The 24,317-nt window shown below is 42.9% G+C and overlaps 1 protein-coding gene and 1 long non-coding RNA gene across 3 annotated transcripts in view; both read right to left on the bottom strand.

Annotated features, from left to right (window-relative positions):
- GNAO1 (G protein subunit alpha o1) overlaps positions 1 to 24,317 on the bottom strand; it is a 141,215-nt gene that overhangs the window by 115,510 nt on the left and 1,388 nt on the right. The gene's annotated exons all lie outside the window — the stretch shown is intronic.
- On the bottom strand, positions 1,228 to 24,176 carry LOC148222373 (uncharacterized). The gene is made up of 2 exons (XR_015806309.1): positions 17,422 to 24,176; positions 1,228 to 15,537 (listed from the first exon to the last, which is right to left on the bottom strand). It is a non-coding gene; the product is annotated as an uncharacterized LOC148222373 (long non-coding RNA).

Here is a 24,317-nt window from a genome sequence, read left to right as displayed (position 1 = left end):
GAGAAGGAGAGAGAAAGAAATACAGTACAGAAAGAGAAATACGTGTTAGCAAGTGACTCTCTTTCCTTTTGCCTTTGTCAAATCCGTACTATAACAGCAGCCAGCTCCGGTGGCTCGGAGCTGTGAGGAAATCTTTGTTGTGCTCTGAAAGCCCTGCAGTGGACTGGCATTGTCAAAGCACTGATGAATGGTTCCACTGGGGATCCAGAGCCTGCTCCGGCGGGAAAGCAGCAAGCCTCAATAAACAGCTCCTGCTATTGCCCAATCCGGATAATTAACACTTCTGCAGTTTTATAGGAAAATGCCACGTTGTTGCAAAGAACGCAGGGGGCCCTTGGCCCCGTTCTGTCAGTGGAAGCAGCCCCGGCCCTGGCTGCTTCTCAGAGGGAATGCCCTCTTTGAAATGCCAGCAAAGGGGATGGAAGCTTCTCCCCTTCCCCTCCTTTCATTTTTAAAGCAGGATTTCTTTGGCAGACACGACTCCCACTTTAGCAATTTAAGGGCTTCGTGGAAGAAGTCATATTCTGAAAGAGCAATTTCAAAAAACATCTGCCTGCAAATGGTGCGTGTTTATGCAGCAGCTCTGGACTCTGGATTCTCCAGCAACCCTGGAGGGGTTGCAGACTCTGGGCTGCTCATTTTCAGGGTCAAAAATTCAATTTTGCAACTTCCACACCAAGAGGACAGAGTCACAAAGAGAGATCCCTTGCCTTGAGCAGGATTACCAGAGCCCTTCTCCCCACGATGCATGCCAGTGCAAGGCAAAATACTTTCAGGGCAGGATGACACATAACGACCATAGTGCCATGGTCACTGGCTATGGTATGTACACAAGGCAGAAAAAAAAAATCTTGATTGTGAGATGTTTTGCAGATTTTCAGGTGTTTAAAGAGATGATTCATATGAAATTGCTGCTCTAAAGCATCTAAGAATTGCATTTCTCAAATCTCTTATATTATAGCATGATGAACATATAATGATTTCTAATTATATTTGGATTTTTAAGGTTTTTGGGTCCACTGTCAACTTCTATGCTGCTACAGAAGATGAGATTTTTATTAAAGAAAAACCCAAGCCCTAGAATTGAGATTTCTCAAATTCATGTGCCTCCAGGGGCTTTAAAGGAAAATTCAGGAGGTATCATAAGGCTTGCAAGAAGAACAGGAGTGGGAACCTGCAGTGACTTTTGAACATAGTCAACACTGAAATTATGAGAGCAAAGCCACAGAAGCTTAACATTAGCATTTATTTTTTTATAAGAAACAAATCACCAAGTTCAAATTGATTACAATTCACAATTATTTACTGCACTAGAGGTCCAGTTATGTACACTGACTGCTCCAAAATTTTGGCTGTCAAACTGAAATGAATAATCCTTTATGTTTTAAAGATTACCAACCCTATTTCTTGTTCATTTCAAATAATATTTACTTAGATTATGTTTCAAAGATGGACTGAGATTTTTTTTTTGTTACTCAAAATCCAGCAGGTAAGCAGCTAGGAGGCTCTCAGGCCAGCACAGTGTCATAGTGCTATGCAGCGTGGAAATTCAGTGAATCAGATTCATTTCCACCAAGAATCAAAGGTAGCAAAGAATATTTCCTGGGAACATAAGTGGCCATGACAAACACTCCTTCCAACTCAGAGAAGCACCAACCTGTTCTTCCAAATGCTGCAGAGATCACTGGCTTTTTACTGCTTCTTTGTTTAAAATAGAGTGGTGTGAATGGCATCTATTCCCTCCTCCATAGGCTCAGCTTTGCAGTCAGCTCTGCTTTTCTGTGGGGCAAAAGGGCCACTTGTGGAGTGCTACAAAACCCCTCTCCCAGAGGCACTGAGCGGGAAGACATGAGCATGTACCTTGAGCTTGCTGAAAGGATTAGGATGTGGAGGCAGGAGGGGATGGGAGACCCTCTGGCTCTGACCTCTGGCTTGGCCAACACGCTGCCAGATGCACAAGCCAGCCCATCAGCCTCTTTCCACCCCCGTTTCTCCACCTATAAAATGGAACAATGATCCTGGTCTCACCTGTGAATTGCTTTGAGATTCACTATGAAAAATCCTCTGGATGGGTGTTATTTATCCACCTAGTATTGCCAGTCCTGTTGGCTTAAATGAGCTCATGCATGTGAGTAAAAAGTATACAAAGGCAAAATGCTTAGCATATTAAAGGGAATATTTCTATAATATTAAGCATAAAATAATATTAAATATTAATTTATATAATATTTATATAACATTTGGCCATATTAAGGGCTAACAGCTGGTAGCAGAACAGAAAAACTGATTAGCACCAGCAAATATTAATTAAAATTACAGTCTGTATTCACACACAGGTTTTCTTTCCCATTCTGTTCCTCTGGTTTTTTGATTAGAAAATAATCATCATATTACACTGTATTTTCCTCATTAAACTACAAAGATCCCTTGCTTCTTTAGCCAATTAGTGCCCGTGTACAATCATCAGGAATACAAATCAAAGCATGTTCCAGCTCTGACCTAATAAGTCATCTACGCAAAATCTAAGCTCCGCATTTTTCTGTCACTACAGCAATTCTTTTTTCTCTACCCCAAAGCAATCAGCACTTAACAGAACCCCTCCTTTCTTAGGAAACTACAAACCAAAATTGCATGGGCTCAGGGCTGCCAGTCACCTCCAGCTTTGCTAGTGGCTTTGTTTTAATCAACAAATCCCAAAAATCCTTCTGCACTCTGCTCGGATGCGGGGTTGGCAGGGTGGGTGGCTCCCAGGACACAAGGAGAAAGAGGAAGCTCTGGGAGACTGGAAGAAATCTGCATTTTCCTCAGGGCACATCCTGCAAACAGGGCCCTTTGTTCCTGGCGGTTGGTACCCACTTCCCACCACAAACAGATCCCTTCCAGGCCTCTCCTTTTTTCTCCTCTCAGAAAAAGGCCATTTTCAGAGTTCGTACTTCTACATCCACCCCCGCCCCATATCTGTGTAAGTTATTCTCACTTCAACCAATTTTGCTTTCCCACTGAGTACCAAAGCGTTGGGAGTTACACTGTGCCACACTACTCACACCCACCCGACAGCCATTTTCTGACCAATTTCCTTCTGACATGCATCTTAACCATCTTCAGCTTCACTTACGAATTTTGCCTAAACTGGAGAATAATATACTGAACCTCTGGTAAAAGCAGTACATAATTGATCCCTGCCAGAAAGGGGATATGAGCTTTTCTGTTGTTTTTCAGGGAGACAGAGGGGGAGGTGCTAAGAAGGGGGCTGTGTGCCTGGAGATTCAGCTCCTGTTTTCTACTTCCCCAGCTATCTTACAGAAGGCAATTAGCAGTGACTGTTCATCAGTGTGATTCTATTTATTGAAACTTGTTAATAAGCCCAGAATTAGTTTTCCTTGTAAAAAAAATGCTTCAGTGAAGAATGATTTCAGAGTGGCTTTGCCTAGGAATAATTAGGTTTAATATTTGTCCAGTGGTTTAGGAAACCTGGGTGATAGCTCTCCTGAAGTGTATCTCAGTCTGCTCTTTCTCCATGCATCACCTGCTGCATGGCCATCCATGTACTTCTGCATGATCCTCCCGCTCCTCTTTCAGTAATGTTTCTGTTTCTTGGCCAATTTTAGCAAATCTGGTGGAGACCTCAATGAAACCAGGCTCCTAGATGAATTATACAAGGTGTGGTGGAGGAGAAAAATCCTCTCTGTTCCATCTCTGGGGGACAGGCATCCCTAAGGAAAGAAACTGGTGCTCACTTTTCAGATGGAACTCACTGAAGCTGGAACTCACCATTTCCAATGCTCAAGGCATGATTTGATTGATGGAGAAGTTTAAAAGGAGCAGGGAGAATCAGTGAGAGCACACCTTTCTGCAGCAGGCACCATATCTCTGTGTTGGATGTAGAGTTCCCAGTGTGATGGATCTTGTTCAGGTTACAGCTTGCTTGTGCTCTGGCAAATCACTGTAATAGAGCTGTCCTGATCCCTCACTAACTTCCACTGGGTGGTTCTCCATGGAGGAGAGCCTTCCTCTGCCACTGTGAACTTCCCTAATCTAATTAGTGCTAATAAGTGTGAAGAAAAGCATTTTCTCTGGGTCTCAGGTGCACAGCAGGCGGGGCAGCCAGCTTGTGGAGTACAGTACAAACATCTGTTTGTTCAAGTGGGTGGGGAAAGTTATGCACACTGCAAATCCTGCAGCATGTCAAAGCAGCTGGGATTGGGTCTGGAGGCTGTGTAATCCCTTTGAATTTTCTAGAAAAGGCTATGGAAAATTTTGTGATGGCAAAGGAGTGGAATTGGCCTACTTCTGCTGTGATTCACCTCACTGTAGAATGTGTGGCACCTGCAGCTACAGACTGACCCAATATGTTTATTTACTGAAACCATCAAACCATCTCTTGCCATGTGCTCCGATCTTCCAGCCCAAATTAGCGGTGGCTCCACTGCTCCAAGTGGAACAAATGTCAGTGTCGTGTTTCACTTGGTCTCCTGCTGCTGCTTTATTTTATTTTGGGTCCTGCTGCCTGTCAGGGAAGAAGCATAGTCTTGATTTTGTGAGGTTCAAGTGAGCAATTTCACTTTGAAGCTGAACAGGCCATTGCCAAAGGGTTAATGACCGTTTTTATCAGTATCCTGGAAAATTGAATCTTTCTCCCAATGACAGATCCTAAGGGCTTTTTCTGGCCTGTGTAAGCCAGCACGTATCAATTGCTGCCCTTCATCTGGCTTGGCAGTGTGGGCACTGAGGGTGTGATGTCCCCTGTGTGACCAGTGCTGGCACACCACAGCACCCTCTAAGCAAATCCACCATTCCCAGGCACTGCAAAGGCAAATCATTCCACTGCTAGAAACCTTGGCCTCTAAAAAGCAAACCCATCAAAAGCATGTACTGCTTGCTTTACATTAATGGGATGCATTCCAGGCATATTTGCTCTGCTGATCAATGCTTTAAAAAACACATCCTTGGCTAGGTGTGCAGAAACACATCATCAGCGAAACGAGCGTGCGATAGAACAAGTCTATTTGAGGAAATTTTGTTAGCCCAACACAATCTCAGAATAGTTAAACAGAGCAAAACAACTTGTATTTGTGCTCAAATCCTGATGATGTTTATTTACTAGGACAAATATAGCTGAGGGTAGCAACTTATCAACGCTTGCTTTATTTCAAGAGCAAATTGCTACCATGGAACCAGACACTTGATGTTTCCCTGCTATCGCCCAACAAAGAAAGCTCGCTTTACTGACTCGGCTAATGACCAGCAAAGTCGCCTCACGTGGATTGTAAAAGTAAAAAGGACAAAAGCTTCAGGATGAAAAATAACAATTTCCTTTGCCTGCTTTTGTGATCAAACAGTAGGGAATTCACAGCAGAAAACTCTGCTTTGAAATAGAAAAATAATAGTAACAGTGAAAATAAATGACAAGGTCTTGCTTCTATTGAGCTTTAGTGAGCCTGAAAACCCACAAGTTTTGCTGCTGGAGAGTGTATGAGGATTCATTCAAAAGTCAATAATCAGCAGAAAGGGATTAGTGCCTTCCAATAACTGTTCTAACTACAAAGACAGTAAAAGGTTCAAGCAACATCCATTATCTTATCCCTTTATACAGGCTCATGGCCCTGAGCTTCACATGTACCATGTTTACTATTACGGCAACAAAGCAAATTTGAGCAGAGCAAAACCAACAAATAATCAAACAGCACTGTTGGACAAAATCTGCCTTGTTATGTCATGAATTTGCTGAGCTGCTGCATCCCAACCTGATTTTCCTGGACTGTGGAATATGTTCTTGCACAGCCTGATGGTATCTGCAGGTGTGCAGCAGACTCCTGCATGCAGGACTGTGTGTGTCTACCCTTTGGAACAGACATCCCTTCCCATTCCTGGACTGACCAAAGTCCAGAACCCTCTCACCTCAGCTAGGTGGGAGCAGGCCAGGACACTATCAGTCTGTTCTCTGCAGACATTGAAAAAACAGATGTGATAAGAGCTGTTTCCCCACATTTTACAGCACCCACAAACAGATTTACTTAAAAGATTCATAATGTAAGAAATCAACTGGAAATGGAAAGTTCAGTATCAGATGAAATTAGTTTGGCTATCTCTGACACAAAATATTAATCTACTAGGTTCCCAGAGACATCAAGCTCTGAATCAGTTATCTTAGCACAAATCTACTGTTGTAAGTTCTCTCATTTTGGGTTTGAAGTCACACTTCCCTCTTGGGCAGCAAATGGCATTTTACTGCTGTTCCTTATGCCCACTGCCCCTTCAGCTTTACTGTTGACATGTTTCTAGGATAAAAAAGATAATTAAAAGTGATCTGCATGCTTATGCATTCTTCTCTTCATGCCAAAATTTATTCCTAAAATTATTAGCCGAAGACCTCAGAATACCTGGTGAACTGGTTGGTGGCATCTACCCTCTGAATCTACCTTAGTAGCCACCCTAATAAGACAGCAACCTCAATTTAGTCTTGAGCATGAACAAGGCATGTGCCAGACCCTACGCTGAAGTGTGGTGTGGGCTTGCAGGGCACATTTGGTCCTGAGGGCTGATCTGCAGACTGGCTGCACCTGGAGCCTTGCAGCAAGGATATGGGGAAGGGCAGGTGGTTGCACATAGAGGGCCACTGGATGGCTCTTGGAACCAGATGTCTGTTTATCTGGCAGAAAGAAAGTTGTTCATCCCTTATGGGCTTGTGTCTTGGAGGAACTGCCCTACAAGCCAGTGGTCCAGAGCAGAGTCTGAGACTTATGTCTCTTTATTCACTTCTTGGTTTACATTTCCAAGACTCTTCTGGGAAGATCAAGCCCCTGAAGAACACTCCCTGTGGGCCAGGTTGGGATGATTGCATGATGAATGTGTCACACAAAGTTAGGTTAATGCTTCTGTGACACCTCTGAGAAAGCCTCCTCCTGGTTTCCACACCCACACTGCTGCTGGTTCAGCAGTGCAGGTGCCAATTTAATGCCAAAACCGAAGCCTGGTTTTCTTGACTTTTAAGTTAATTCAGTGTAGACTGGTCACTGCTCCAAAGGGTTCCAGTAGTTTGTCCTTTGTTCATATGGTGTCTCTCAGAGGGAGGAATACACTATATATGTGCAGTGTCTAGGCTCTAGGAAGACATGAGGACACTACACCAAGCTGGCTTCCACTTGAATGCAAACACATCACAGGGGCTGTTACAAGGAGTTGTGTGATGCAGAGGTCAAACTGCTTTGGTGTCAACCAGCAAGCAGCAGCCCTTTTTGTAAGGGTATAGTGCAGTCTTGAAAACCAGCAAGCAGTGCCTATAAATGCAGTAGGGTCATTCATGGTCTGCAAAGAGGTCTGGAGGAACCTCTTGAACTAAGGCAACCCACAGCAGGACAGATGGTATCTCTAGATAAGAAGTTATGAATCTCAGGGAAGGGGCCTTCTGGAGATCTGTAAGCTTGAAAAATTTGTGTCCCTATCCCTGTGTTTTTGTGTTAGAAAACCAGAGGGGTTGGGAAAGACAGGGAGAGTCTAGATCCACCTTAAACACCACCAAAGAGACGCAGCCTAAAAGAAAAGATAAGCCCAACAAAGGCGCTTGCTGAAAAACCAACTATATCAACAAACCCCAGCTCCTGCAGCTTGGTGACTGCGCTGCCCAGTGACTCCTGTTCATAAAGGGCTGATTCTCCTCCCTTTCAGAAAACAATGTGTTCCACACACTGAAATAAATAACAGCCCCTGACCAAGGCCCCGGCAGTGTCAGGGGGTGTCAGGCTCTGCTCAGCAGATAACAAAGGCGTCAGCATGGAGCCAATCTCCTCCTGCCATCTCAGGCTGCCCTTGCTGCACTGAATGAAATTTTTTTCCTAATGGAAATGAAGAAAACCTCCAGTGCAGATAATCCTCTCTTATAATGGCCATACATTTGGGAGAGGGGCCAAGCAGTGTAAAGAACAAGCCAAATCTCTTTTACTTAAAGCCTGGCCTGAATGTGATAATGTAATGACTTTGATTGGGATGTTTCAAATACCATTCACTGGGATTGACTCAGCACATAGATGATATCAGCCAAAATAATTAAGAACAAGGAATTGAACAGATAGGATCAGCTGACTCCTCCTTCCCAACAAAGCTGGTATCCTTTTGCAAGTAGTGGAGAGGACTACTTGGTTTAAACACTGCTTAGTCCAACCCAGCCAGCACACTTTCACTTCCCTTTGCACTGGCCTTTGCTCTCTGTAGAAGGATGAATAACTTTCATCTTAAACACAGGCTGAAGTCCCAGGGACCCACTTTGCAAAGGCAGAGTTCCTGGTTATTTTGTGCCTAACTTCCATCTGGCCACTGCTGATCACACTTTGCACTCAGAACTTAATCAGAATCCCACTGATGTTCTTGGGAAGATTCACGTTCATTTCACTGGATTCTGGATCCGTGAGTTTCATTTAGCAATGTGGGTTTCCAAAAGCGTGGTAGCCTTGGCTGTTGTTTAGCTTCCTAGTATCTGTCATAGCTAACTATTATTTCTGTTTTACAGACATAAAACACAGCTCAAACTCTGATACTACATGCAAGCTTAAAATGGCTTTCAATTACTATTAGCAGGCTTTTAAATGGGATTGTGGTGACAACCCGAAAGAAGCAAAATACTTAGGGGAGAAATTAAGCTATTGGAATGACTGGTTATATTGAACATGCTCCTCACACAGCTGGCAAAGAGCAAAATAAAGCTGAAATAAATTGATGACGACCACATTCTGGAAGAATGACAGTTTATCTTAAAAGAGAAAAGAACATTCAGCTTCACTGCTCAAACAACTCATGACACTGAGCATTTGGACACCTCTCCCACAAACCAGGACATCAGTAGCAACCAGAACAACCACAACAGATCACTTTCTATATCCCACACCAGCATAACTGAGGGCAGAAGGTAAAATGAATGCAAAATGCCACCATTCTGAATTTAGTATGTCCAATTAGCATCATTCTGATGGCTACCAAGGATGGAAGGCAACAAGGGATTACATTCCCTTAGGTTTCAAGTCTTTCAGTTGCAAATAAACTGAGATCTTTAAAAAAAAATCTAAAAAAAAACCCCAAAAACCCAAACCAACCAAACAAAAGAAAACAAAAATACTCATACATTGAACAAGCTTTGGAATGGTTACAAGGCCAAGATCTATTGTTCTGGTTAAATTTGTTACAAGCCCTGGGCACACCATAGAGGAATACCTGTATTTGAATGTTTTCATCTTCCTGGTCATCTAATTCAGCTCCTTGCAGGGAGGTAATTTATTTTTTTCACTGTCGCCTTCATTCACTAGGTTTAGAGATGAAATCAAGACACATCAGCAGCCTTGAGCAGGGCGTCAATGCTACTTTGAACTTTCGTTCTCTTCTGTTTAATTGAATTTTCATTTGTATCTCCTCAGTTGTTTCCCCTCTAAGGCCTTTCCCCCCCTCTCTCCCCCTTTTTCTCCACTCATCCATATAGATCATACAGGCATTTCTGGCAAGCACCAGCTGCAGACACAACGAGTTCTTGGGCATCTTCTACTTTTAGAAAAGCACCAAGAGCCCAAATAACACCCGTGCTTGTTCTGTGAAGCTTGAAGTCTGCTTTTCAGAAAAACCAGTCTCTTTATTAATTCCACTGCCCTCTCAAAGACATGTAAGCATGGAGGGCTGCAGAGCAATGCAGTTGTCACTGCAGAGGACAAAAAGCTGTGTCTGGGTTTACAGTCTCTGTTTTGCTGGGTCAGCATAGACAAACAGGACTTTGCAGTAGCATTAAAAAGAGTTATTTTGAGATTTCTCTTCCACGTTCCCAAAAATTGCCCTGAGCTCCTGGCAGGCCAGCACTCCAAATGCAGTTTAGCCACAACCTCTGCACTTCTGATTTTTTTGCCATCAGCATAATCTTTCTTTCAGCTTCAAGCCTGCTTTATTAGACACAAATTCACTACGAGGGATCTGAGATGTAACCTGTGAAATCTCCCACCTTGAACTGGTATTGCTTCCTCCAACCACCTCCTTTCATTGTGGGGACTGAACAATTCCTGTCTGTGGTTGAAGATGGTCTCTCTTGCACTGGAAATCTTCAGTACAGGAAAACACACCAACTCCTCCATCCAAACTTTGGTACAAAGGCTAGAAAAGATACAGTTCCTCACAGAGATTCACCAGTCATACTTACTACTCCAGCTGAAAGTGATAAAAGCTCTTCTGTGCAGAGAAGTGTTTAGGAGAAGCAAGAGAAAATTTCAGACAAAATTATCAGGCCATTGGAGAAAGTTCTTTAATGCAAAAACTATCTGCAGTTGAGTGATATACAATTCATATAACAATTTAAATACTTGTGTCTTTAAGTCATTTACAAGTAAACCATGCAGAACACCGAGGAATATCTAATCTAATAGAATTCTGCATTAGGACAGAGATGGACAAAATGACCTTTCCATGATCTACTCCATCACTCACTAGTATAATTTCTGCTTGTAATTCATTTTTCTGAAGCTGTTTACCATTTTGTCTATGACAAGGGCAACTTCCATCAATGAATTCTTGAATGTGAAATTCCTGGCTCACTATCAGAAGAAACCGAGATTCTCATTTGAATATTCACCTTTCTTGCTCTTGTACACAGTACTTGATCCATCACTGAAAGTTGACATTGGCACTGATGCTCTGTCAATCTGACATAACCTGAGAGATATTCAGGATATGTTTTGCTACTTAGTGAAAAACTGCAGCGCTTCAGTCATTAATAATTAAGCGTGAGTTTGCAATTGGATATAGATCTGCTTCTGTACCCATGTAGGTTTGCATTTATTTTTACACTCATCACACTGCTGTTGGATATATATTGCAGGAACTTTGGGCAAATGGTTCAGAATCTCTCCACTTACAGTAAGGACTGCTACTTGCAATAATATGTATTAAGGAGGTCTTCTAGGAGAGAATAAATCAGAGATTAAAGAAAGCTTGCTTGTAACTGAAGTTGAATTCAAACAGTTTCTCTCCTTTCTCCCATGTTTTGATGTTGGTTATGGAAGGATGTATTTTGAAAAAGAAAAGCACATTGTATCATTATGTCTTTTAGCTTGTAGAGTTTTGAGTCCTGCTTTGTCAGCCTCATTTAGGAAGTTAATCTTTGAGCTTTACCATGAAAAGAGAGCTTGCTATGATCTCTCTTGTTGGCAATCTCTTATGGTCACATCCTACACTGTGAATGGGGGGTTGCCATTTCTGCTGCCAGCTTTTGCCTTTCTTAACAACTCTGACAGCTCTGATCCTCTTACTCTTGGCACTTGCTTTGAGCAAGGTTCACATAAAGATCTGAGTGTCCAGTCTGTGCATTGTTGTATCAAGCTGCTGTCAGTCTCCTGGATGACTGCTTAGCAAACAACCTCATTTTGTTATCCAGAGCCTGAACTTGATCATGATTCCTTGTTTGACTCCTGCCTCAAAAGATCAAGCTCTGTCCCTTTCAGTCTCTTTTTCACTATCTAAACTAAGTTCCCGTCTTGCCTGGTGGTGTCAAACTTCTGCCAGGCTGGCCATTTCTCTCCTGCATGTTTGTAAGCGATGTTACAAGTAAACAAAACAAATATTTAGGGCCTTATTTTCTATCTCCTTGGGGGATAATGCAGGAACACAGTTGAAGACATCAGGTTACTATTGCAGAAGGCAATAGGACTGAATTGTTCAAATTCAGAAGCAAGTGGGGCTTCAAAGAACATTAAACAGCCTGGTGTGCTTTCTTGTTTTTTCCTAAGTTCCTTAACATACAGCATCTTCTTTTGGGGAGAAATGTGTTTAAGTGGGAGACCTTCTTTTTAAGGAAAAGAGGAAACACAAAACTTACAGAGGAAAGGGATAGGGCAGGTTCCTTCTGGAGCTTTTAAGAAGCTATGAATGTGACAAATATCTTTCACAAGAAAGACTTTCTAGCCTGATTTATTTACAGTAAGAGCACAAAAGGCATCCTAATGAAGCTGTGAACTGGTGAGCCCTTGTGAGGCCCGGGGAGCACTGTCTGAATGGGAGATGGGTGAAGATACAATTCTGTATCTCCCTTTAAAAGGCAGCAGTGACCTATGCAAACCACCTTGAGCACCAAGGTTAGGGTTACCACATCAATGACAGGCTTTTAATGCAGGCTTCGAAATTTGCTCCCAATTACATGGAATTTGAAAACGTTGTTCAGCACTCCTGTAATCAGGATTCTATAGCATTTTGGCACCTCAAGAGGGAAAGTTACCCTATAAATGACAAAGACTATGTCTAAGGCTGAGTCAAAATAGAAGAGAGAAGTCTCCAAAGCCCAGGACGACTAAGGCCTGTTACAAAACCAGAGCGATCATTCCAGTGTGAAGCAAACCTGAGCTTTGCATTAAAAATGTAAATGTGATTGAAATAGCATAACCAGATTAAATGGATTTGACCTCTAAAAGCACGAAAGATGGTCTAAATACAGTGAAACAGCAACAAATGGCTGCACTTTCCTTTTCACTGTGTTATGCATCACAGGAAATTCATTTAAAACAACACAGAAATTTCAAGCCAGTGAAAGACTTGCATTTCTTTTACAAGAACTCAGAGAATATAAGGCTGGTTTGGGAAAAAACACCCATCATTTAAACACCTAAAGGTACAGAAGAACTTAGAAACTACTTTTCAGTCTTGAATGCGACTGATTTACCCTCAAAAATTAAGCCCTAGTGCACAGAACTAGCCAGGAGTGACAGAATCCTTCAATACAAACCACATCTCAACCTTCAGTACACTGCTGCCTTAAGGGAGCATTTGATGGACATTTCTTCCTGAGTTTTTGGAATTTTTTTGAGTTCTCTTAACTCTTATCAATGCACTGCCATACATCACCATACAAGTGCCACCATACCACCATAGCTCTAGGGACAGACACCACCAACAAAACGAGATGTTAGTCAAACCCCAGCCTAGGATTTCAGAAGGCTGCCAGTAAAATGCTGTATGGAATAAATCCAAGAAGAAAACACTCAGAAGCAAAGAAACAAACCAAAGTGATGTGAAGGGGAATTAGGAATGATAACCAAGCAGTCCCAGCTAAGCCTGGCTTTTTATACACTCACAGGGGAAATTCTGCTTGGGCTGTGCAACACTGTCCCTCTGGTTTTGTATTAGAGAGGTAGATCTTTAGTCAACATTGACATTAGGAACGTTGAGTAAGGAGACTAATTTGGATTTTCTTATCATAGAATCATTGAATAACTTGTGGTAGAGGTCCCTCCCCAGAGCAGAGCTACCATCTCATGTAGGCCAGGTTGCACAGGTCCTTGTCCTGTTGAGTTTTGAAAATCTTCAGGAATGACGACTCTCCCCTTTCCTGGGTCCAGTTCCACTTGTGCATCAACCTCCTCATGAAACATTTTTTCCTTACATATATTCCATCTTAATTTCTATGAAATGCTTCTATGTTGCCTCTCAACCTTTCACTTTGTATCTCTAAAAAGAGTCTGGCTTCTTCTTATCTCTGGCCCTCTTTGGGTGGTGGAAAGGAGCAGCAAGGTCTTCCTCAGCTTTCTCTTCTTTGGCTCCCTCAGCCTCCCTTCACTCCACCTCCCCAAATACCTAGGAGGGCCCAGTTTATCAGTGATTCACCCCTTGATTTAGGAGATCTAAAACTGAACATGACATTTCAGATGCTTTGTAAGTACCAAGTGGGGAAACAGGAAGATTTAGTTCCAGATTATTTCACATTACCTCATTTATTGAAGTCATGAAATACATATAAAAGGCTACAATTAAACCTGCTCTTCCTAAAACCAGTGTTTTTTCCTTCTCCTTATAGAAGTAACATGGCAAAGAACTATAACTGAAAAAAATGTGAAAGCTGGTACCTGAGAGCTCCTGTGGCAAAAGAGAAATGCATGTGGCATGAAAAAGCCCACAACACAAGAATCAAGTTTTTCCCTGATCTTTTATTTTTCAACAGGTGTAAGAAACAGAGTAATATTTGGACAATGGTTAGATACACAGAGTGACACTAAAATTGGGTGGCAATCAGCACAAGCAAAGATGATGTGGTCTTCAGCAAGGCTCGGGTGTAAACCCAGTTCTGTTCAAGCCCATTGATTTTGATGTGCACAGAATCAGAAAACTCAGTTGTTCTGAGGTTTGGGGTCTGAGCATGCATGAAATGTGAGCCACCTCCTAAACTTAACCACATAGAGATGAGTTGCAGCTCTGATTTGGAAACCCTGTAAGTCCTGTGGCCTCGCTGCAGCAGAGCTGAGCTGTGCAGTCACACACAGCTGCGGGGCTGCTGACAACCCACAGTGGAGAGTTAAGCACCGAGTGAGTCTTAGGAGGATCCAGACAATGGTTCTGCTGAATGAGGAGGATCTCCATAAAACACACTGAGCAGGATGTGTCTGAGAGCTTCAGACAGGCTCTGTGCTGCACCAGTGTGTGCCCAAGTCAGCGAGGGAGCCACTAAAAATGTTGTGATCTTGGTTATTTAAAAAAATCTCAGTATATTTATTCTGTTACTCTAGAATTTAAATGCACCACTTTGGCTGGGTTTGTGTCGTTGTTCTGGACACTTTTTAAGAACATTTTTACAAAATTTTTACTGGAAACTCCAGAAACCTATTTCAAAGACCATGAAGGAGTAGTGAGCAAAATCAGAATGTAAATTTAATCTTGTATAATGTATATCCGTTTATGCCAGAAGGCCTCTTTGATCACAGATGAGGAAATTAGTACTATTTGATCTCATTGATCAGAACTAAAAATACCAGTGTAATAATTCAATTTTCATGCTCTGTCATGTAGAAAAAACTTTATAATTTGTTCAGCTAAATATGAATTTAAAATAAAGAGATTTCTTGAAAGTATCAGCAAACAGAAATAGTAGATAAATAAAAATTTAGATAGAAAAACAAAGGCTAGATTCTGAATTATTTACTGAACCATATTAAAATTACTAATCACTAATTATTTTACCATTTATGGGCTCTCTTAGTGTTTCTTTCCTCTTCACATGTTTGTTGTTGTTGAATGCTTTTAATAATTACCTATGATAAAAGATACTGAACAGAAATCAATATCACCACAGAAGATACCAAGATTTTGATTTGCTATCAGCACCTGGATTCCTCAGTGCCAACACTGGCTTTGCTCTTTCCTGCACATCCCACCTCACTGCAGGGCTAAGATCTGGCTGGTCCCAGCAAGATGCTTCCAGGGGAATTCTTACCAAGCACGAGGCTGTTGCCAGAACAGAGGTATTGGGGGACCTTCTTTTCTAACATGATCCTGATGCCATCACTCAGTGCTGGAGAAATGCCAACCCTGGAGCTGGGATTTGACACTGCACTCTCCTGTTCCTCCTTACCAGTGTTTCACAAGGGCTCAGGGCACGCAGAGAGATGCAGGTAACAAACCATGACCATCAGCTCATGTATCTCCCATTTACACATCTTAAATGCACACACTGAGCAGCATCAGGTTTCCTGATGAACTGTCTGGACAGAAACCAACAGCAACAAGTTGATACAGCACTGTGGCTTTTCTCCTGAGCTGTAAAAAGCAGCAGAATATAAATTTATTGTACCGCTAAATTGAGGAAAACAAGGGCATGCTACTAGGAGCTTTCTGCTTTATTAAGTAAACATCTTCTCATTCATGTGGAAAATTTTTTCCAATTTGGCTAAATAATTAATCACCAAAGAGTGACTGGTGATTAATGAACAAAATGATGACTTTCTGAGGTGTATGTTCATCACGACAATTTTCCTTCATCCCAATGATTTTGCTGGTTTTACTGACAAAATGTGATGATAAAAGCTCTGCTGTGTGTATGGTGGGGGTACAAATATTCCAATGATAAAAACCTGCCTATTTTAGAACTTACAGGAGGTGAGATGGGGTCCCCACCTAACTTTGGGAAGGAGCATCTATCACCTGGGCATCAGTGCACCAGCCTGGCAATGAGTGACTGATTTCTTATTCTCCCTATGGCCCTATAGTAAGAGCTCACTTTGGCCAGTGGAAAGACCTGGTTTATTTGTAACAAGCTAAACCACTCTGTAACCACCCCTACTGTAACACCCTTTCACACTGCTTAAAGATGTAAAGAGGCTGTGAGTAAATAAAAACAGATTCCCAAAATATACTGGATCAAATACTCAGTTCTGCACTACTTAAGAAGCCAAGCTGGTTGTGTTACATTTAAAACTCATTATGAGGATGGTATTTCCCTCCTGTGGATGATGTTGAGCAGAAACCTTTATGCTGTGGAGGAGCACGTGCCCTGCCATGCCAACCATTCTGAAGCACAGGAGAGGAGGGCAAATTCACATAGCCTTAACTATTGCAATCTGAAATTATGGCACGCAGATCCACATTGTGGTGCCCTGGAAGTGATTTTAAGATTTCACCATGAATTTTGAGAGACATCCAGAGCTGGTCTGCACCAGTTCCACACAAAATTCCTCCAGAAATATGTACATGAGACTATTTCATTGAGAGACATCAAAATTATATATTCTCCCTCCTTTGCTGTAAAGGCAGGAGCTGGATTATAGCAAGGTCCAGTTGTAATAAATAAGGAGCACTGTACTGGCAGTGAGGAAACACAGTGAGATAGCACACACCACAGCTTTAGAAATCCACCTCTACAACTTCTCATTTGTTACCTAGATAATTCTCCTTAACATCCATTTTGTGCACTCAGCCTTTCCTATACACTTTCATTCAATGCTTTAAAAATTGAGCTACTAACTCCAATCAGCTCTAAGAGGGTGAGGATAAACCACCAAATTGTGCTAGGAGGTAGTATACATTTTTATCATTTAAGTGATATTTTCCTCAGTAGAGGCCCATTCCAATCTCATTCCCTTCTGTAATGATTTCCAGCTGATGCAGAAATACTCCAAGTCTTGTACCAGACTGTTATGGTGTGTACAAGTTGCTGTTGATTATGCTCTTGTAGACAAGAGCATTTAATACAAGTCTGAAGCTGCTGGAATCTCAAAGCATGTTGACTCACTGCTCTGCCTTTCAGACTGTTTTAAGTACTTGGGGGTTGTTTCAGAGGAGGGACATGCACAGAGATGAAATGTCCATTGCCAGCCTCCCTGCAAAGCTGTGAAACTGGGGTCATGAATTCTCTAAAGGGGATATTTTCTCTTGGACAAGTGAAAGGCTGCTGAACCACTCAACTGAAGACATCCCTCACAGCCTCCCAATGGAAACATGGATCTCCCCATTCCTACGCTAAATAGCCTGACACATGCCAAAGAGAAGAAAATCCCTTTCCTTGTTAACAAACCCTATATTTCCTAGCAGGATCGGATCCTGCTTCTACTGAAACCTGCTCCCAGTTTTCCTGGAGCACCTCAATCCTAAACAGTGAGTCAAGAGCTTTGGGCTTTGTCAGAGATCACACCTCAAAGCACTTACTAGGATCAACATCTTCCAACCATTTTCCATTAGCAACTCCTGCAACAGGAACCAGCAGAATTTCTGCTGAAAGACTGCACAAGTTATCCTGTAACAAATAGAATGAATGATAAATTGGCTTTGGCTCCTGATGGGGAGAAGAGGGTTATTAACAACCATGGCCCAAACTCTTTATATTGCAGGAAGACCCTGTGTTACCCATCCCTCTTGTCTCTCTCTCTCAAGCTGCTGTATTCCAGCTCCATTGTTTTAACCTTACAGATTTTATACTCAGATAAAAGTTTTGCTAATGAACTGAAATCATTTTTGGTGACCAAGCAAAGCAGGACATGCCCAAGAATACAGAAAAACAAAGTAATTTCATCTCTGCCAGTCCTTCCCTTTCAATGTCAAAAACTTTATTGATTAGCAATTGAAAAATAGGCGTGATGTCAGCTTACTACAGTCTCCTGGGCTCCCTTCTGAGAGCACTCCTCAGTTCTTTCTCAATTAACATGAAATCTGGGGAGAGTAAGCATTTTTACTGGTAAGTTAAAAAATGCCTCCATCAAGAGTTCTATTCTAATATCACAGTAAGTACACAATGATTGACTTTTGGATTAAAATACTTTTTTCTCCTTATTTCTCAGCACTAGAAAACCATCAGTAACATTTTTCAGCCTTTTGCCTTTTCTGATTTTAGGCAGATTCCTAAGAGCATCTTATAATCAGGACTGTAATCCTCCAACCTCCCTTACATCTGTCATTTTCCTGAATGGTCTTAAAAATAAAATGAGAATGATTCAATTAACGGTTTAGGGGGATTTTTACATTAGGCAGAGCATTTCTTCAGCATTAGAAAATATGTGGCACAAATAATTAGTATTTCCCTCTATGAATAAAAGAAAAAAATGTAAGGCAAGAAAAATGGCAGTAGGTTTAATACGCCAATGCCTTCCAGATCTTTTTGTTTCCTGGTTTTGGTTTTGTGAATGAAACTTAGCAACATCCAGGATGCCACCAAGTGTCACGCAAACATTTGAAATTCATCACATCTCATAAAACCTACATATTGAACAGATATCATCTTCAGTGTAGGAAGAACTTGGCCCAAAGTCCAGTGAGCTCAAAGAGAGGATGTGGGGTCAGTAGCATTCATATTGATTTGAAAAACGTGAGGTTGGCTGCTGGTTTCAATATCGCCAACGCTAAAAGGTATCAGGCTTCAAAAGTAACCAAGAAATTGAGATGTATTTGGTTTCCTCACCATCACCTGGGATGTTTATTATTTTGCTCTCCATTCTTGAGTACTCAGGCTAAAATAAGGTAATTTATTTTTTAACTTTTCTCTGAAGTGAGGAGAGCTGGAAGTTTTCTTTCAAAAACAAAACACACATCTAAGGAAAGACCACCTGAAACCAGAGCTGATCCAGTCATCATGTCAGTCCAGGCTCCACAGAAGTAATTTCAGGCTCTACACAAACCCACAAATATCAGATTTGCAATAGCACCAGGAAAGGTGGCTAGACTCTTAAACACCCTGGCCACTTGACTTTGAGGTTTTGGCAATTCTCACCTGCAGGAGCTCCTCTTTAAACCAACATAATAAATAATAAATCCCATCTTTCACACTCAGTTGCACTCAGGGTGTAACCACGGACTTCAGAGTGTAGAGGATGGGTCTGTCTGTGCACTGTGTACGGCTGCTGCCTTGTCAGAAAAGCTTTTTGCCTCCTTCACTATCTGACCAGGAGTTTGCAAAATTGAGGTCTTGGACCCTGCACTTGCACCATGCTTTCTAGCTGCATATCCACCAGGTTCAACACTCAGTTGTGATTTTGTATCCTGCAGATCCATGAGAAACCAAGGGAGCTCGATACTTGCAGAGGCAGGCTGTAACTCTGAAAGGGGACTGAAGAAAACTAGGTAATGATGAGTGTGTGAGACTTTGCTGACTGCCTGGCTCCTACTCTCCAGCAACCTGCTCCTGCTTGGCCATCAGTGAAGCACTTCTTCATTTCACTCCTTCTCTTGACCAGACCAAACAGAAGAGCCAAACAGTGCCTTGACCTCCATTATTTGTCTGTTTTTCATTCTTCACCCATTTTGATTATCTTCTTCAGGTAAGCACCCTGGAGAATTCACATCAGGTATGAATTTGTATGCCAGACAAATGGGAAAGGACAGACTGAAGAGGAAAACCACAACCTTCTTTCATTTGTTATCTAATTCATTTGTCAATCTAATGTTTCTTACAACTTCTGTGTTAGCCAAGCCATAAAACAAAACAGATCCCTGGTTACATTTGTGCAGCAGATTTGTCTCTTTCTTCTGAGCTCATTAAAACAACTGCTTTCATCTCATTAGATTGCTAAAACATTTCCAACAGGACTAGATGTGTCATGTCAGAATATGACAGGCAAATTTCTTTTAAGGTTTTAAAACTGGGTTGGAAGAGAAGAAGCTATGCAGTTCACTGTTGTCACTGAAAGATATTTTTACTTTTATGAGTCCCTAAAACAAGAAACAAATTAAGAACTGTCAAGGAAAAAGAAAAAACACAAACCCAAAATGTATTCCATCTTGCCTCCTAATATTGTTACTGCTTTTCTCCGAAATCTCTCTCAGTGTAATAACAAGAACCTTAAACATAAAAGAAGGAACTATGGTTGTTAATGTTTTGGCACAATTAAAAATCCAAGAGGAAGGAAATAAAGGCTGAAAACATGATTACTCTTTGCAACTACAAGCCAAAATGAACAGCCTCACTTTTCTCTGTTCCCAGCTCTTATTCTTGTTGCCTGGTTCAGGGGCAATCTCCCAGTGCTGTGCCACTGCAGAGTGTGGAACATGACACCCACAGCATCCAGAGATGCAAGAAAGCATCTGGGAAAGTGGGGAAAAAAGCTGCAGTGAGGGAAGAGCCCCCCTCTTACAGCAGCCTCCACGGGGATGATCTCTGACACCCTGGCAGAAGACTCTGACTTGCTCAGGGCAGGTAAAGCACTGCCCAGCTGCCATCCCAACATCCCAGAGCTGCCCCAGCAGGCCATTTGCTACTGGTTTCACTGCAGGTTCCACTGCCAAAGCAGCCCCACCCGAGCCTACTTCCTCCTTCCTGGGGTCTGTGTGCCACATGCACGGTGCCAAATCCACACCCAGGGCAAAGGGCACTGGGGCAGGTCTTGGGAGAACAACACAACTTCATCGGGAAGGCTGCAGCTCTTTGCCCTGCTTATTGAAACCCAGTTCAAATACTGCCCAGGTGCAGCCTGTCGCTGCCCTAGTTTGGGCTTGAAATCACAGAAATCCTGGAAAACAGCAGGAGACAAGTAAGGATGAGGATGGCTCAGCCTGACCTGGTGCTCTAGTGAGGTTCATGCCTCTGGGCTGCCAGCTCACACCACGATCAAACAATTCCCAGATGGAAGCAGAGCCGAGTGGGGCTCTGCACCCAGTGCCACAGGGCAGGAGAGCTGTGCTGGGCAGTGGGACAGACCATGAAAATGCAGTTTGCAGCCCTGTCCCTGGCAAGATGCTGCAGAGGCGAAGAAACTCTGTGCTGTTAGCCCCTGGGGGGTGAAGTATTCCTGGGGGAAGGGGCTGCAAGTGTGAAATCACTACGGATTTGAGACACAGACATGCAGCAAAGAGCACTCAAGTGGGTGTTCACAACACATCATTTCATTTCAATGGCATTTGGCATCAAATTGCTGTAAAACCAGTGGGCGGGGATCGCTTCTCACTGAAGAAGTTCATTAGATTATAAGTAATTTGGTTATACAGAGAGCAAGTAGAACCTGGGGCTGTTTTGAGGGGCTTTTTGAAAAAGGTCAGAACAATATATCAGCCACCTGTTGGGACTGATGGCTTTTGGGGAGAGGAGAGTAGATATTTCAAGATAAGCACTGTACACTAGTGTATTTTTCTCCTGGTTGTATATTTCCATCTTTCTCATACTTAACATAAAAAAACATTTTGTGAAACCTGGCACAGCAGAGAAGCCTATCAACTGAGTTACTACCAGTACTTCTGGTGAAGTGGCAGATAGCTGTTCTGGAGGATATGCAGGGCTGGAAGTGCCAGAATCCTATGAAAGGGAGCTGGACCCAGCTCTCTGCACCCAGCTCAGCAGGGGACAGAAGTTGCTGCTTCTGCAAAAGTAAAATCCAAAATGAAATCCCAGGCTCCAAGATTTTTCGTGTGGGTAGATGAAGCCAAGTCTCCTCTGGAATGCCACACCTATCACTAATCTCCCGTTTGGGAAGGTGAAATACTGCCCTGGCTCACCATCCAGAACGGTGGCTGCTGAGTAGGTGGCAGGACCTTGTTTTTGAAGCCATGCCAGCTAACTCATCCTCTCTGTGCAAGCACAATTAAACACTGAATTCCCTGGAAGCCTTGTGCTGATGGCAGCGGATGGTGTCCCCAGCTCACCAGTGGACCATTGCATGGATTTAAGTGTCCTGCTAAGCACTATGAGATGGAGATATGCTTGGTGTCCTTCTCCACTGGGGCTTTTGATGAACAAGCACATTCACCAGAGTTTTAAGTCCCCACAAAAATATCCTAGAATAACATCAGTCTTGATTTCATGCTACAGTCCAGGTATCCCAGAAAATATTATAAGTTCCAAATTCCGCATGTGCTTGACATTTATTTGAATATATAAGATCTGAAAAATGTTAACATCCATTCCTACATCGTGAATTTACTGAAATAGGGTGGTGTGAGTGCAAGATGAATTTCTCTTGTCTGGTAACTCTCACCTTCTAGCTTGGATTTTAAAGGAAAGCCCCAGCTTTGCTTGGTTACAGATGGTTTTTAGATTAAGCTCAGTGAAAACAGAATCTGGTCACAGCCTGATTCTGAATGCTGTGGCACACTCTGGAGTCTCATTGGCTTGCATGGCACAACCATGCCTTTCAGGACTGTTCCTCTGACTAGCTTGGCTCTGACCCTTCATTCTGAGGCATGGGTAAAAGTATGTGGATGGCAGGACTGGTTGTGAAAAAATACAGCAAAATTAATCAGCCAAGGTGGAGCAGTCAAAGTGCAAGGCTTAAGGGTGTCAAAACAACCATGGGGACTAAGAAAAGTGTCATTCCTAGCCTGTGCTGCCACTGTTTGCCAGACTCCAGTTCCACCTCTCTGTCATTCACCAGTACCTCTTTTTTTGCTCGATAAACCCTCACTCACCAGCTAAAAGGTATCTCCAAATATTTCACCAAAAAATCCTAAATTAAATTTACAAATCCTTATCTCCATCCTGGCCACACTCTCAAATTACTGTAATTTCTACTTCTTCTGTACCTAACATTCCAAGGATTAACTGGGCAGTGTGCAACCTCTTCTAGTCCTATGTAACAATGTCTGCTCTCTGTTCCTTTGTCTTAGCATTCTCCAATCTGTCTATAGATTCCTGTGCTTGTTTTCAAGGCAATATCCAAGTGTGAAGCCGCTTTAGCCATTCATGAGGATGAGATTTATTATCTAGAAGCACACCAATAACACAGTATTAAAAAAAATAGCAGTCTTTCATCAAAATCTAATGAACATGCGATTTAATCTTTATTAAGAATTCATTAGGTTCTCAGCAAGCTTGTCTAATGGAGCTTGACCAGGTGAAATGCTAATGCCTACATTATATTTAAATTAATTTTCAGCAATGTTAGTTTCCCCACGTTGCTCCCTGCACATCGCTCTCCCTGGCGCCCGCGGCTGCGCGCCTCTCCCCAGATGCTGCTGCCGTGCTCATAGCAACACTGCTGTCCCCACCCCAGCCTCCGCACACTTCACTGGAGTTTCCACACTCATGGATGCCTCCCAGTTTCCAGCATTATAAGCCCATCCAACATAGCAGCTTCCTTGACATTTTCATATCAGGTACAAAGCTGCAAGCCTAGCATGCCTTACTTTTGAGTCGTTTTAATGAAATGTATGTATATATATACACACACACACAAAATGTGTGTCCTCAATATACCAATCTAGTCCAGCAAACAGGTTATTATCTTGATGTGATTTGCTTCAAAAAACAAGAGCTCTGCTCTTTGGAAAACAAGAGTGATTGTTCATTTATTGTGTAGCCAGTGTGGTCACTGCCTGCCCTCCTGCCTATGGGCTCTACGTGTGCACTCTGCTGTTGTAGTTCCTACAGCCTCTCCCTTCAACCAAAACCCATCGCCCGCCATTCCAGCATGCTTCTGCAGAAGCAGTTCCTAGAGATTAAATAATTTATTGGTCATCTGCAGCGACATGTCTCCTGATCTACCTTTTGCACACAAACAAGAGCAAACCAAACCCACCCCACCCCAGACCCAAATCAAACTGTGGGGGTGAAAGGGGGGACCAACCCCTTTCAAACAGTGAAAGGGGATAATCAGAGCCTCTACAGAAGGAGGGTACACAAACGTCAGTGTGGAAAGCCATGGACACCACTGAGCACTGGAGGCGAGTCTGCTCACAGTGAGCTCCCAGCCCCGCAACGCCTTGGGAAAAGCACTGCCTCAGGCGGGGATGATGGTTTCATTGAACCCCCGAGGGGTGGGCACAGCGGCCACAGAATTGATACAGAAATATCCGGGTCACCTGCTAAGCCACCTTGTCTGGAGGGGAGCTGGGCTGAAGGCCCAGATCTACGCCCATGGTGCACGCACATGCACACACACGCACACACCCACACTCACACACTCACACCCACATTCACACACTGACACATTCGCACTCACACGCGCACACCCACATTCACACACACACACACAACACACACACGCACACCCGGGGCGGCTACGGGAGCTCAGGGCAGCAGCTTGCGAGGGGCGCGGGCCCCTTTGGTTATTCAGGAGCCCCTCAGGCTTCTCCCCGGCCCCTCGGGAGGCAGCGGAGCGCGGCGCGGCCGCCGCCGGGAGGAGCCG

This window comes from Sturnus vulgaris, chromosome 12 (assembly GCF_052056855.1).
Source record: "Sturnus vulgaris isolate bStuVul1 chromosome 12, bStuVul1.hap1, whole genome shotgun sequence".
Lineage (NCBI taxonomy): Eukaryota > Metazoa > Chordata > Aves > Passeriformes > Sturnidae > Sturnus > Sturnus vulgaris.
The sequence above is the reverse complement of the archived record's forward strand: the minus strand, read 5'-3'. Positions and strand labels throughout refer to the sequence as shown.